The following is a 12,893-nucleotide window of genomic DNA, read 5'->3' on the forward strand; positions in this document are numbered from 1 at the left end:
GGAACTAGAAAAAGAACAAACAAAACCCAAAGTTAGTAGAAGGAAAGAAATAATAAAGATCAGAGAGAAAGATAAATGAAATAGAGCCTTTATAAATACAACAATAGAAAAGATCAACGAAACTGAGAGCTGATTCTTTGAAAAGGAAAACAAACTTGATAAACTTTTAGCCAGACTCATCAAGAAAAAAAGAGAGAAGCTCAAATAAATAAACTCAGTTACAGCCAACACCACAGAAATACAAAGGATAAGAGATTGCTATGGGGACTTCCCTGGTGGTCCAGTGGTTAAGAATCCACCTTCCAATGCAGGGGACGCAGGTTCGATCCCTAGTCAGGGAACTAAGATCCAATATGCCACAGGACAACTAAGCCCACGCGCTCTAGACCCTGCGCACTGCAACTACTGAGCCCGCATGCCCTGGAGCCCATGTGCCACAACTGAAGAGAAGCTCACACACTGCAACAAAGAGCCCATGCACTGCAACAAAAGATCTCACATGCCACAACAAAGATCCCACATGCCACAACTAAGACCTGATGCAGCCAAATAAATAAATAAATATTTTTTTAAAAAAGAGATTACTATGAACAATTATACACTAATAAAATGGGCAACTATGAGAAGTGGATAGGGCTTCCCTGGTGGCACAGTGGTTGAGAGTCCGCCTGCTGATGCAGGGGACATGGTTCGTGCCCTGGTCCAGGAAGATCCCACATACCGCGAAGTGGCTGGGCCCGTGAGCCATGGCCGCTGAGCCTGTGCTTCCGGAGCCTGTGCTCTGCAACAGGAGAGGCCACAACAGTGAGAGGCCCACATACCAAAAGAAAAAAAAAAAAGTGGATAAATTCCTAGAAAAATATAATCTCCCAAGACTAAATCAGGGAAAAATAGAAAATATGAACACACCAGGACCAGACAGCTTCAAAGTTGAATTCTACCAAACATTTAAAGAAGAGTTAACACCTAACCTTCTCAAACTATTCCAAAATTGAAGAGGATAGAACACTTCTGAACCCATTCTATAAGACCAGCATCACCTTGATACCAAAATCAAAGACACCACACAAAAAAAGAAAATTACAGGCCTATACCACTGATGAAAATAGATGCAAAAATTCTCAACAAAATATTAGCAAATCAAATTCAATAATATATTAAAAGGATCATACACCATGATCAAGAAGTATTTATCCCAGGGATGCAAGGATAGCTTAACATCCACAATTCAATCAATGTGATACACCATATTAACAAATTGAAGAATAAAAGTCATATGATTATCACAAGTTTGTGAAAGAGCTTTTGACAAAATTCAACATCCATTTATGGCCAAAATTCTCAACAAAATGAGAATGGGGGAACATACCTCAACATAATAAAAGCCATATATGACAAACCTACAGCCAACATCATACTCAGTGGTGAAAAGCTGAAAGCATTTCCTGTAAAATCAGGAACATGACAAGGATATCCACTCTCACCAGTTTTATTCAACAAATTATTGGAAGTCCTAGCCAGAACAATAAGACAATATAAATAAATAAATAAATGGAATCTAATTGGAAAGCAATAAATAAAACTGTCCCTGTTTGCAGGTTTCATTATATTTATGTATATAAAATATATATAATACCTAATTATATGTGTGTGTGTTTATGTATATATATATATATATATATATATATATATTTTTTTTTTTTTTTGGTAAGCATGTATATTCCTAAAGAGCCCACCAAAAACTATTAGAACTGAAAAATAAATTCGGTAAATCTGCAGGATACAAAATTAATACATGGAAATCTGCTGTGTTTCTATACACTAACAGTGAAGTATCAGAGAAGTTAAGAAAACAATCCCATTTATAATTTAATCAAAAAGAAGAAAACACCTAGGAATAAATCTAACCAAGGAAGTAAAAGACTTAGAAAACTATAAGACACTGATGAAAGAAATTGAAGATGACACAAACAAATGGAAAGATATACCACGCTTATGGATTGGAAGAATTAATATCATTAAAATCACCATACTACCCAAGGCAAATCTACAGATTCAATGCAATCTCTATCAACTGGAACAAATAATTCTAAAACATGTAAGGAAATACAAAAGACCCTGAATAGCCAAAATGAACTTTAGAAAGAAGAACAAATCACACTCCCTGATTTCAAACTATACTAGAAAGCTACAGTAATCAAAACAGTATGGTAGTAGCACAAAAACAGACACATAGATCAATGGAACAGAATAGAGAGCTCAGAAATAAACCCACACACTTATGGTCAGTTAATCTACAACAAAGGAGGCAATAATATACAATGGAGAAAAGATAGTCTCTTCAGCAAGTGGTGTTGGGAAAACTGGACAGCTACATGCAATAGAATCAGACTGAACTACTTTCTCATACCATATAGAAAAGTAAACTCAAAATGGATTACAGACTTTAATGTAAGATTTGAAACCATAAAAATCCTGGAAGAAAACAGAGGCAGTACACTCTTACACATTGGTCTTAGAAATATTTTTTTAGATGTCTCCTCAGGCAAGGGAAACATAGAAAAAATAAAATAAACAAATGGGACTACATCAATCTAAAAAGCTTTTGCACAGTGAAGGAAACTATCAACAACATGAAAAGGCAGCCTACTGAATGGGAGAAGATATTTGCAAACAATATATCTGATATGGGGTTAATGTCCCAAATATACAAAGAATTTATACAACTCAACATCAAAAAAAAAAAAAAAACCATTAACAAATGGACAGAGGACCTGAATTGACATTTTTCCAAAGAAGGCATACAGATGGCCAAGAGACACATGAAAAGACACTCAACATCACTAATCATCAGGGAAATGCATATAAAAACAACATAAGATACCACCTCACACCTGTCAGAATGGCTATCATCAAAAAGACATCAAATAACAAGTGTTGGAGAGGATGAGGAGAAAAGGGAACCCTCATGCACTGTCAGTGGTATTGTAAATTGGTGCAGCCAGTATGGAAACAGTATGGAGGTTCCTCAAAACATTAAAAAATAGAACTGCCTTACAATCCAGCAATTTCACTTCTGGGAATCTACCCAAAGAAAAGAAAAACACAAATCTGAAAAGATATATGTACTCCAGTGTTCATTGCAACATTATTTACAGTAGCCAAGATATGGAAGCAACCTACGTGTCCACTGATAGATGAATGGATAAAGAAGATGTGATACACACACACACACACACACACACACACACACACACACACAGGAATATTACTCAGCCATAAAAAAATGAAATCTTGCCATTTTCAACAATATGGGTGCATCTAGAAGGTATGCTAAGTGAAATAAGGCAGAGAAAGATAAATCCCGCATTATCTCATTTATATGTGGAACAGAAAAAACAAAACAAGCAAGCAAACAAAACAAAACAAAAAAACAGACTCATAGATACAGAGAACAAATATGTGGTTGCCAGAAGGCAGATGGGTGAGGGGGTCAGCAAAATAGGTGAAGGGGATTAAAAGGTACAAATCTCCAGCCATATAAGAAATAAGTCACAAGGATGTAATAAACAGCATAAGGAATATGGTCAATAATATCGCAATAACTTTGTATGCGGACAGATGGTTACTCGACTTATCTTGGTGATCATTTCATAATGTATGAAAATATCAAGTAATTATGTAGTACACCGGGAACTATCATAATAGTGTATGTCAACTATATTTCAATAAAAAATAGAAATTACTTTCATGAAGAAAAAATATTTTTTCTTCATGAAAAAAAAACACATTTTCTATGGAGGAAAAAATTTTTAAAGGAAAGGGGTCCTATATATTATGGATAATCCAGAAAATTAAAGGCATTTAATCAAATTAGCTTAACTGTTCCACCCTAAAATGGTAGATGGAAGTAATTTTAAAGAGAAAAAAGACAGGTAGAAACCCATCTTTATAATTGGCAGCATCTCTGGAAGTGGTTCCTTTTAAACTACTGAATTAGAATGTAAGAATGTTGCTAGTAGGGGGGCTTCCCTGGTGGTGCAGTGGTAGAGAGTCAGCCTGCCGATGCAGGGGATGCGGGTTCGTGCCCCGGTCCGGGAAGATCCCACGTGCCGCGGAGCAGCTGGGCCCGTGAGCCATGGCCGCTGAGCCTGCGCGTCCACAGACTATGCTCCGCAACGGAAGAGGCCACAGCAGTGAGAGGCCCGCGTACCGCATAAAAAAAAAAAAAAAATGTTGCTAGTAAAAATGGGTTGTATTTTATCTGAACAATAGTTTAAGCCTTTTCAATAACATGGCCACAACTCATGAAAACATGTAACTCAGTTTCTTTTGAACATGATTTTCATGGGTTAATAACTTTTTTTTAGCTCTGAGGAATGGAACAAACTAAATACCAGAAAGAGAAAAGCAGTCTGAAACTCAACATTAAGGAGAATCCTGACTAGGGTAAGCACAGCTAGAGATAAAAAGGGTTAGAACGGGGGTGTCCTAGTAAGTAATCTCAAAGGTAACCCAGGGCACAACCTACAGTTAGTTCATCAGATTCCAAGAGAGATTTGTGACTAGGCTTATTATCTCTTTCACTCCCAAAGACTTCAGCTACTTTCCAGATATTTCATTCCCCACCCAGGCCCTTAGACTGTACTTGATTTATTTTGTGATGTTATGGTTTTTAAAATCAATGGTTCTCAATCCTAGATGCACTTCATTATAACCCAGGAAACTTAAAAAAGAAATTATCAACGCCTGCCTCCCCTCCGGCACTCTGATTTAATTTGTATGGATGGGACCAGCCCCAGGTGATTCTAACTTGCAAAAAGGGTTGAGAATCACTGGTTGGAGAACAATCCAAACAGGTTAAAATTATGTAAAGAAGGAGGCACTATAATTGGGCTAAATAAATTTACAAGGCTAGGCAAGGTGCCTCAAGTTCCTGCAATCAGATATAAGATGGTACTTTCAGGATCCCAGATTTTTTTCCATCAAATTGAGAGACTCAATTGCTGAGAGAAATCTATTTGCCCATAATGTTCAAATTTTTACGAAGTTCAGCACTTCACCTGTGAGACAGAAGCAAAAACAGTAGAATTAAAGGTAATCTATTCCACCTAGCATTCAAAATGTGCTAAACAAGAAAATGTGATAAACAAGGAAATGTGGAGCAGCGTGCATAATATTATGATTTTTACTAATAACCATAAGAGTAAAATCAAAGCTACCATTTACTGAGTGCCAATTACTGTATTAAGCACAGTAACCCTTTCCAAGGGTGACCTCATTGAAAATTTAAAACATGATTAAAGCAATAGAAATTATTACCCACCTTTCACAGATAATAAGGAAATTGAGGCTCAAAGAGATTACCTCACTTTCCCCAGAGTCACACAGCAAATAAGTGGAAAAACCAAGATTAGAATCCAGGTCTTCTGCTCTCTAACCCATTCTCTTAATCACCATTATCTCTGACCTAGAACACTGAAGAGTCTCCTAAGTACTTGCTACTCAAAGGATAGTCCATAGACCAGCAGCAACAGCCTGCTGGTGCTGGCCCATTCCAGATCTGCTGAATCAGACTCCACATTTTAAGATCAGCGGGAGATTCACATGCACGTTAAAGTTAAAGAAACGCAAGACTATCTGGTTTTCCCACATTATTACCTCTCACAAATTCATCATCCATACTGCATCCAAAGTCTTTAAAAAACAAATCCAATAATTTTATTTCTCCACTTAAGACTTTTAAATGGTTTCACAAATACCCTTGGAATAAAGTCCAAAATTCTTTTGCAATACAGATAACTGGACTCTGCATAATATCACCCATGCCTGCCTCTGCAGCCTCATCTCTCCCACCTCCCCCATTCAGTGATTTGTATACCCCAAGCACAAAGACTTTTCTGCTCATCAAATCCCAACACACTCTACCTTCCTTGCTTCTTTCCTTCAAGTTCTTCCCTGCTTAGAATATACCACAACCCACCACCATGACCACCTCCATGTCAGCCACATTCAAGGCTGTATCTCCACTGCATAACAGTGCAGTGCCTGGCACAGAGCTAGGAGCAGGATAAATGTGCTCAATAAATACATGCTTAAGACAACTTGACTGAGGGCCTCAACTGTTTCCTTCGTTCATCTGCTCTTTGCTCTCGCTATGATCCTCATTTCATTTCTCCTTCCCTATCCCCAGCATCACCCCTCTTCTGTAACTCACCTCTCTATCAGTAACCTCATGGCTACTGAAGTTGTCAGCTTTAGAAAGAAGCACTGCCGTGTCCACATAGCCACTGCCCCGGGATTACTCACCAGCTGGATGACAACTGCTTCACTTTAACCCTGAGGCTCCTGGGATAGGCCCAGTCCTTTCCAGAAGTGGACAGAAGGCCCTACTGACCGTTTTTCAACCCAAGATTTAATATATAGATGAAACCAGAGATCAGGGACCTCTCAGCAGTCAATGAAGAGCCAAAAGCTTCACTATCTCTCTGCCTACACAAGACACTTTCACTGAGCTGACAAGATGGATTATCAAGAGTTGCAGTTAACTTCATAGTTTATATGTGATGGCCAAGCTTGCTACTCTAAGAAAACAAATGACAAGACCCTTTTATAAAACAGATATCTGCCTCCAGTTTAAATCCTGAGTAAATATATTTTCATATACACATTTACATTAATAATGACAAAAATAAGATCTATTCATCTATTAAATGCAAGCTATTGAGCACCTGACATGCTCAAAGCTTTAAACACACTATCTTATTTAATCTTTATCATCACTTTATGCGGTAGAATGCTTATTATCCTTGCTTTACAGAAGAGGAAACCAAGGGCTTAGTAACATGCCTAAGAGGCAGGGCTGGGATTTCAGTCATAGGCCTTCAGACTACCACTCTCTATTGCTTCTCTATGTTTTGCTATTTGGATCACTTTCTCATCTTAGAAGTCACAGACCTGGACATTCCCAAAGCAACAGTCCCTCAGAGCATGACCTCAAAAGCTGTAGCAACAGCTTGTATTTCAAAGCTGCCTTTCTGCATTAAAAGAGAAAACTGAGATTCAGGGGGAAAATGTGGGAATAGAGCTCAAAGGTGCTTATGAATGCAATTCCACAAATACTTTTTCTGTGTCTACTAGTGGTCACGCACTTTGCTGGAAGCTGACTGATCAGACTGTCATTTAGGAGAGTGCTGGTGGGACAGAGGGTGACCAGGAGAACATCTCCCATAATGACTATCTCAGGAACGTTTAGCCAGTAATTTATAAAACTGCTACTTTATTATCTAATTATGTAGAAATCATCTTTCACACACAAGAGGTGAGAGTAATCTGCTTTATCTGTGAATACATAATTGAAAGGGCCAATGTGTCTTCTAAAACAAAAGTTTTATATAATTCCATCAACTCATGTGTTCATTTATGTTACCCTATATTAGAGGATTAGATTTTAACATATGTGAATGCAAACACAATGTCAGATTTTGTTCTCGTGTCTTACAGGACAAAAGAGTATTGGGAGCCAAGACAAGACTAATTCCCAAAATACAAATGGAACATATTGAAGCTGCATGTACATTAAAAGAAAGAGAGCTGCATGTACACAGAAACATTTCCTAAAGCATTCCACCAAACATGTACAGGAATAAGGCAAGGACAAGGATACTAAGTAAAATAAAGCATGAGCCTAAAAGGTCACATACAGGACTATGAGGCCTCCAGAACCCTGCCTCCTTGCAGAAACAGAATGCTTCTGACACAAGGGCATGAGATGAAGGCTGTGAATGTTGTACCTCAATTCCCTAATTTTTTAAATTAAAAAGTTAGATTAGATGATTTATAAGGTCCTTCTAGCCCTAACCCATTAGCTACTTTTCATCCATGAGGCCCTGTACCTAAAGAGAGATGAGCTATATGTTCAGAAAACATTTGTTGAATTCATGAAATATTACGTTACCAATAATAAGAAAAGAGACTTTACAACAATTGGTCCTGGTCTGTGGCCTAGGAAGAACAAATTAGGAGAGAAACTATTATCTAAACAGCTTCACATATGGTGTCCCTGCTAGCTGTCTGCTGGTAGAATGAAAATAACCCTGGACTTGGAAACAAGACGTTCGGGTCTAGTCTCATCCCTGACACAGACCAGCTGTGTGACCTTGGGCAAACTGCTTCACCACCTGCACCAGTTTCCTCATCTCTAAAATAAAAGTATTATAAAACTCTATATAGCTAACATTTGTGGAACCTCTACTATACGCCAGGAACTGTTCCAAGATCTTTGCCTTAGATTTAAATGATCTCAAAGGTTTTTGCAGCACTACCGTTTAGTGTTTAACTACAGAGGCAACATGGTATAGTGGAAAGATTCCAAATTCCGTACTCAGAAAGCTCGGGCTCCCTCCACCTCCATAAGATAGCGTCTTTTTCTAAGCAGAGTTTGTCAAGCAGACTGGGTTACAATCTCGGTAGTTCTATTCACTAGCTTAGTTAACTTCGACACGTTGCTCAACTTCCCTATTTCCTAGCCTTAGTTTTCTAATATGGAAAATGCATATGAAAATGGCTATTTCTCTCATATAGCGCTTGAGAGGATTAAACTATAACTAAATGTAATATCTACTTATTTATAAAAGATATATTACATTTTATTACTAGGTGTGTGACCGTGTACAAATCGTCTTCTCAAGTTTTTTTCTTATCTACAAATGGGAGATACAGTATTATTACGAGAGATAGTATGAACATGCTCTGTAAACTGTTGAGTGTTAGCACTGTTTGAAAGCATGCATAATTCCTAAGATACTTAGAAAAGCGTATACAATAAACCCCCACGTAGTACTTGGAAGAGCGTATACAATCAAAAACAACAAAAAGACATTTTTGCTAAACATATTTCACTACACCCGGCTCGCAGCTAGTGGACGCAGGGCAAGCAGCCAAGAACGCAGGGCCACATGGAAGTTGTAGTTCCGAGTCAAGGGGCTGCTCCAGAGAACTGCTGGAAGTGAGACTTCAACTCCCAGGAGACACCTCGCCAAGCCAAATGACACGCTGGGAGATGGAGTACCAACCCTCCGGGAAACTAGAGGCGGGACTACAACTCCCAGAAGCCTCCGCTGCCCTGGGCCGCTGGCGGTAAGATGGAGCCAGAAAATAGAGAGTTCAGGTACAGGACCTTAACAGGTGCGAGTCGGGGCCGCTTTCGGTAGTCCCGGACCCAGCAAGGATCTGAGCCTTTCTAACATGACCACAGGCTGTATTCTATGCCAATCCCAAGCACAGTTCTGAGAGACGCACAATAATAAAAGTTTGAATGTGGCAAACTTTCACAAGCAAGACTTCATCTAGATTTCAGCTCCTGGCAGCTCCTTGGGCCACTTAGGCAGGGAGCGTTAAGTTCTTTTTTCCCCGGTAAGCACTGAGTGGCTGGTCATACAGCAGAGGCAGAATTTGATCCTAGAGAGGAAGCTGCAAATCCAGCTCCAGTTCCACTAACCGGCCTTTTTCCCCCACATGAACACACCTTAAAAATCCCCGCATGTTTTCATATAAAAACTACATTAGGGCTTCCCTGGTGGCGCAGTGGTTGGGAGTCCGCCTGCCGATGCAGGAGACGCGGGTTCGTGCCCCGGTCCGGGAGGATCCCGCATGCCGCGGAGCGGCTGGGGTCGTGAGCCATGGCCGCTGAGCCTGCGCGTCCGGAGCCTGTGCTCCGCAAAGGGAGAGGCCGCGGCAGTGAGAGGCCCGCGTACAGCAAAAAAAAAAAGAAAAAAAACCTACATTAAGCCATAAAATAGATGTAAGGAAGTCCAACAGAGTACTGATTTCTCCCACCATAATGAATTATTTTTTTGTGTCTTTTAACTACTAAATGTAAAATTCTCTCCCAAAATATTGCCTTCCCCGTGTCCTGCCTAGCTCCTCCTCCTGGACACTTTGTTCAAACCCTCCTCCCTCCCCCTGGGGAACCCAGAGCTGGATGTTTAACACACATCTGTTGGGGCACAGAGTCCTGCTACTTGACAGTAAAACTGAAAAAAATCCAAAAGCGGCCCATGCCAACTACACCACCAGAGCCAGGAGCTGGGGCGTCCCCTGGAACCGCTGGCATGCCCCCATGCCTCAGTTTACCCACTTACAAAATGCGGCGGAGGAGGGGCGGGTTAGGGTTAGGGCCGGTGCTCAGGAAGTGGCCGTGAGAAGGTGAGGTGAGGTGGGAGGGTCCTCCCGACAGACCCCTCACTACCTCCCAACGAGCTGCGTGGACCCAGTCAGTCCCCGCTCCACTGGACCACCGGAGTAATGATGAGACGCGCGCGAAACCCCGGATCTGCGCCACAGAAACACTGTTCGACTTGGGCTTGCCCCCGCCCCTACCTTCCAAGATCTTGGCAGCTGGGAAGTGAAAGGCAGAGGGAGGGAGTGCGGGGCAGAAGCAGTTCCCGGGCGTGTGCCCACGAGAGTGGCTGCCTGAGGGACCCAGGAGCAGAGGGCAAAAAGCCTCTCCACTGGACGGAGCGGAGCAAGGACTACAACTCCCAGACGGCCCCACGGCGGGGAAGGGCCCCAACATGGCTACTCGTCTGGGGACAGACGCTCGGGCCAATAGGCGCAGAGCACGTGCTTATACCGGGCCAATCAAAAGCCATAATGACAAAAATCCCTGTTTAGGGGACGGGAAACACTGTCGCTCTCTGGAAAGAAGCTGAGGTGAGAATTCCCTCAGAAAGGGATTTCGTCATAATCCACACAATCTTTGTTTTTTACCAAATGTAGAAAGTAACATGATTGTTTAGGCTGTGCTGCATTTTTGCTTCCTTCTTTCCTCCCACACGCGCTCAACTTACCCACCCCTCACTGCTCCTCACTGTCTGAATTTCCTTTCGCTTCGTTTCCTCACTCTGGATCTTTTTTGATTCCTAAAGCCTTCCTTTCTTTTGTTTCTCTCAGCACGCGGGCTCGCAGGCCTTAATTGAACCGGTGTATGACTGCACTCCGCCTTCCCGGACATCCTAACCAAAATTGAACCACAGACTCCCCTGTCCATTCCTTTCTTCTTTTTTTGTGTTATTTTTCTCCTTAGCTCTTGTCCTTAACCAAGCATTGTATATAATTTATCTTTTTTATCATCTTGCCCCTTAGAATGAAAGATCTGTTATAGATATGGGGTTTTTTTTCTGGTCACTGCAGTGTTTCTAGCACCTAAAAGTATAAATAGTATCTATAATATATATAGTATAATATTTTATATTATAAATTTTAATTTAAACTTATATATAATCCATATATTTATATACTATAAAATTTCTATTATAATATTTTATATAGTATATATATACACCCATACTATATGTATTACATATAGTGTGTATATATATATGTATATAATAGACACTCAGTAAATGTATTTCAAGTAATTAAATGAATTATTCTCTGTTCTCCCTTTCTTTGGTGCAGATCAATTCAGTTCATGTCTGACCACCGTGGGGCCCTTGTGCTTGCTCGCTCCCTTTTTAAATTGAAAATCATTCAGTATATTCTGCCCAGTGCCATATAGGTGCTGGAGAAATTGAATCATTCTCAGTTCCTAACCTCAAGATGCTCCTGGTCTAGGGGAGGATGAGAAGCAAACATAATTTTGCAATAAATGCAACTGAAAATTGCAGAACAGCTAAATAATTTCACAAAGGCATACAGCTCATAAACAGGGACTAGAATCCTGGTCTTCAGACTCTTGTTACTACACCATGCTGCTTCTTGTAGCTACCTCTCTTCTTCAAGATTGCCTCCTTCCCTTTTCTTTCCTCCCAATCCTAGTGCCAAGGAAAAAGAGACATTTGCCAGTCATCTTTTACATTTAAAAGGGAGAAACAAAGAGCAATTACACTTGGACAAACACTTAGATAGGTCCCTACTTTCCCTGACACCATTTTCTTTTTTTTTTTTTTTTTTTTTTTTTTTGTGGTACGCGGTCCTCTCACTGTTGTGGCCTCTCCCATTGCGGAGCACAGGCTCCGGACGCGCAGGCTCAGCAGCCATGGCTCACGGAACAAGCGGCTACGCGGCATGTGGGATCTTCCCGGACCGGGGCACAAACACGTGTCCCCTGCATCGGCAGGCGGACTCTGAACCACTGCACCACCAGGGAAGCCCCTTCTTTTTTTTTTTCTCTCACTTTTTTCTTTGGCCTGCTTCATTACATGCAGGTGATTACACCAAGTCTTAGATCTCACATCCTTTCTGATGTTTGAACCCCACAGATAGTAGCGAGGTGTCCTACAAAATGTCCTGGTGTGAAACACTGATGTCTTAGGAAGCTTGACTCAGAGAATGTCACAGTGGATTATGGTCAGTTTCCAGATCATCACACAGACACCGTGGCCGCATAAAATAATAGAGAATTGTGAATAGGTGAAATTGAAAACAATTGCAGTTAAAACAGCAGAAATATGATCAATATGTGTACAGACTGATTTCATGCACAGGGATTAAAACCCCTGTCCAGGCTTCCTACCCTAATCTTCTGTTAATTTGGGGTGGTTTCCTATAATACAGCAGTTCTTTCTAGCTTTTATGAGAAAAAAGCAGTCCCAGCTTTTCTCAGGCTGATTGGCATGAGAGATTTCAACACAAATGTCAGCAGCCACACTAAATGTGGAAGAAATTACTGAACCATATGAAACTGGAAAGCTCAACAACTAGACTCTTCTCCTGAGAAAGTATCAGCCTATAATCATTACATCTCCTACTTAGCAATCAGAAGGTAAATATCATGAACATACTTAGGATCTAAACAGTGGTATCTAATGATTATTAAACCGTTGTCTGGCAACCTACTATGAACATATGCATATTCAGCTGTGAATGACGCTGTCTGATTGGCATGATCT

The 12,893-nt window shown here is 40.6% G+C and overlaps 1 protein-coding gene across 4 annotated transcripts in view; it reads right to left on the bottom strand.

Moving 5' to 3' along the window:
• FHIT (fragile histidine triad diadenosine triphosphatase) overlaps positions 1-10,501 on the bottom strand; it is a 1,455,268-nt gene extending 1,444,767 nt beyond the window's left edge. For 3 of the 4 annotated variants that reach the window (XM_082663608.1, XM_082663605.1, XM_082663607.1), the window contains exon 1: positions 10,381-10,501. The gene's annotated coding sequence lies outside the window, so the exon portion shown is untranslated. The remainder of the gene's footprint in view (positions 1-10,380) is intronic. The other variant, XM_082663609.1, reaches the window with a different exon arrangement.
• Positions 10,502-12,893: the final 2,392 nt, after the last annotated feature.

The sequence above is a fragment of the Grampus griseus genome (assembly GCF_964374135.1).
Source record: "Grampus griseus genome assembly, chromosome: 10".
Classification (NCBI taxonomy): Eukaryota; Metazoa; Chordata; class Mammalia; order Artiodactyla; family Delphinidae; genus Grampus; species Grampus griseus.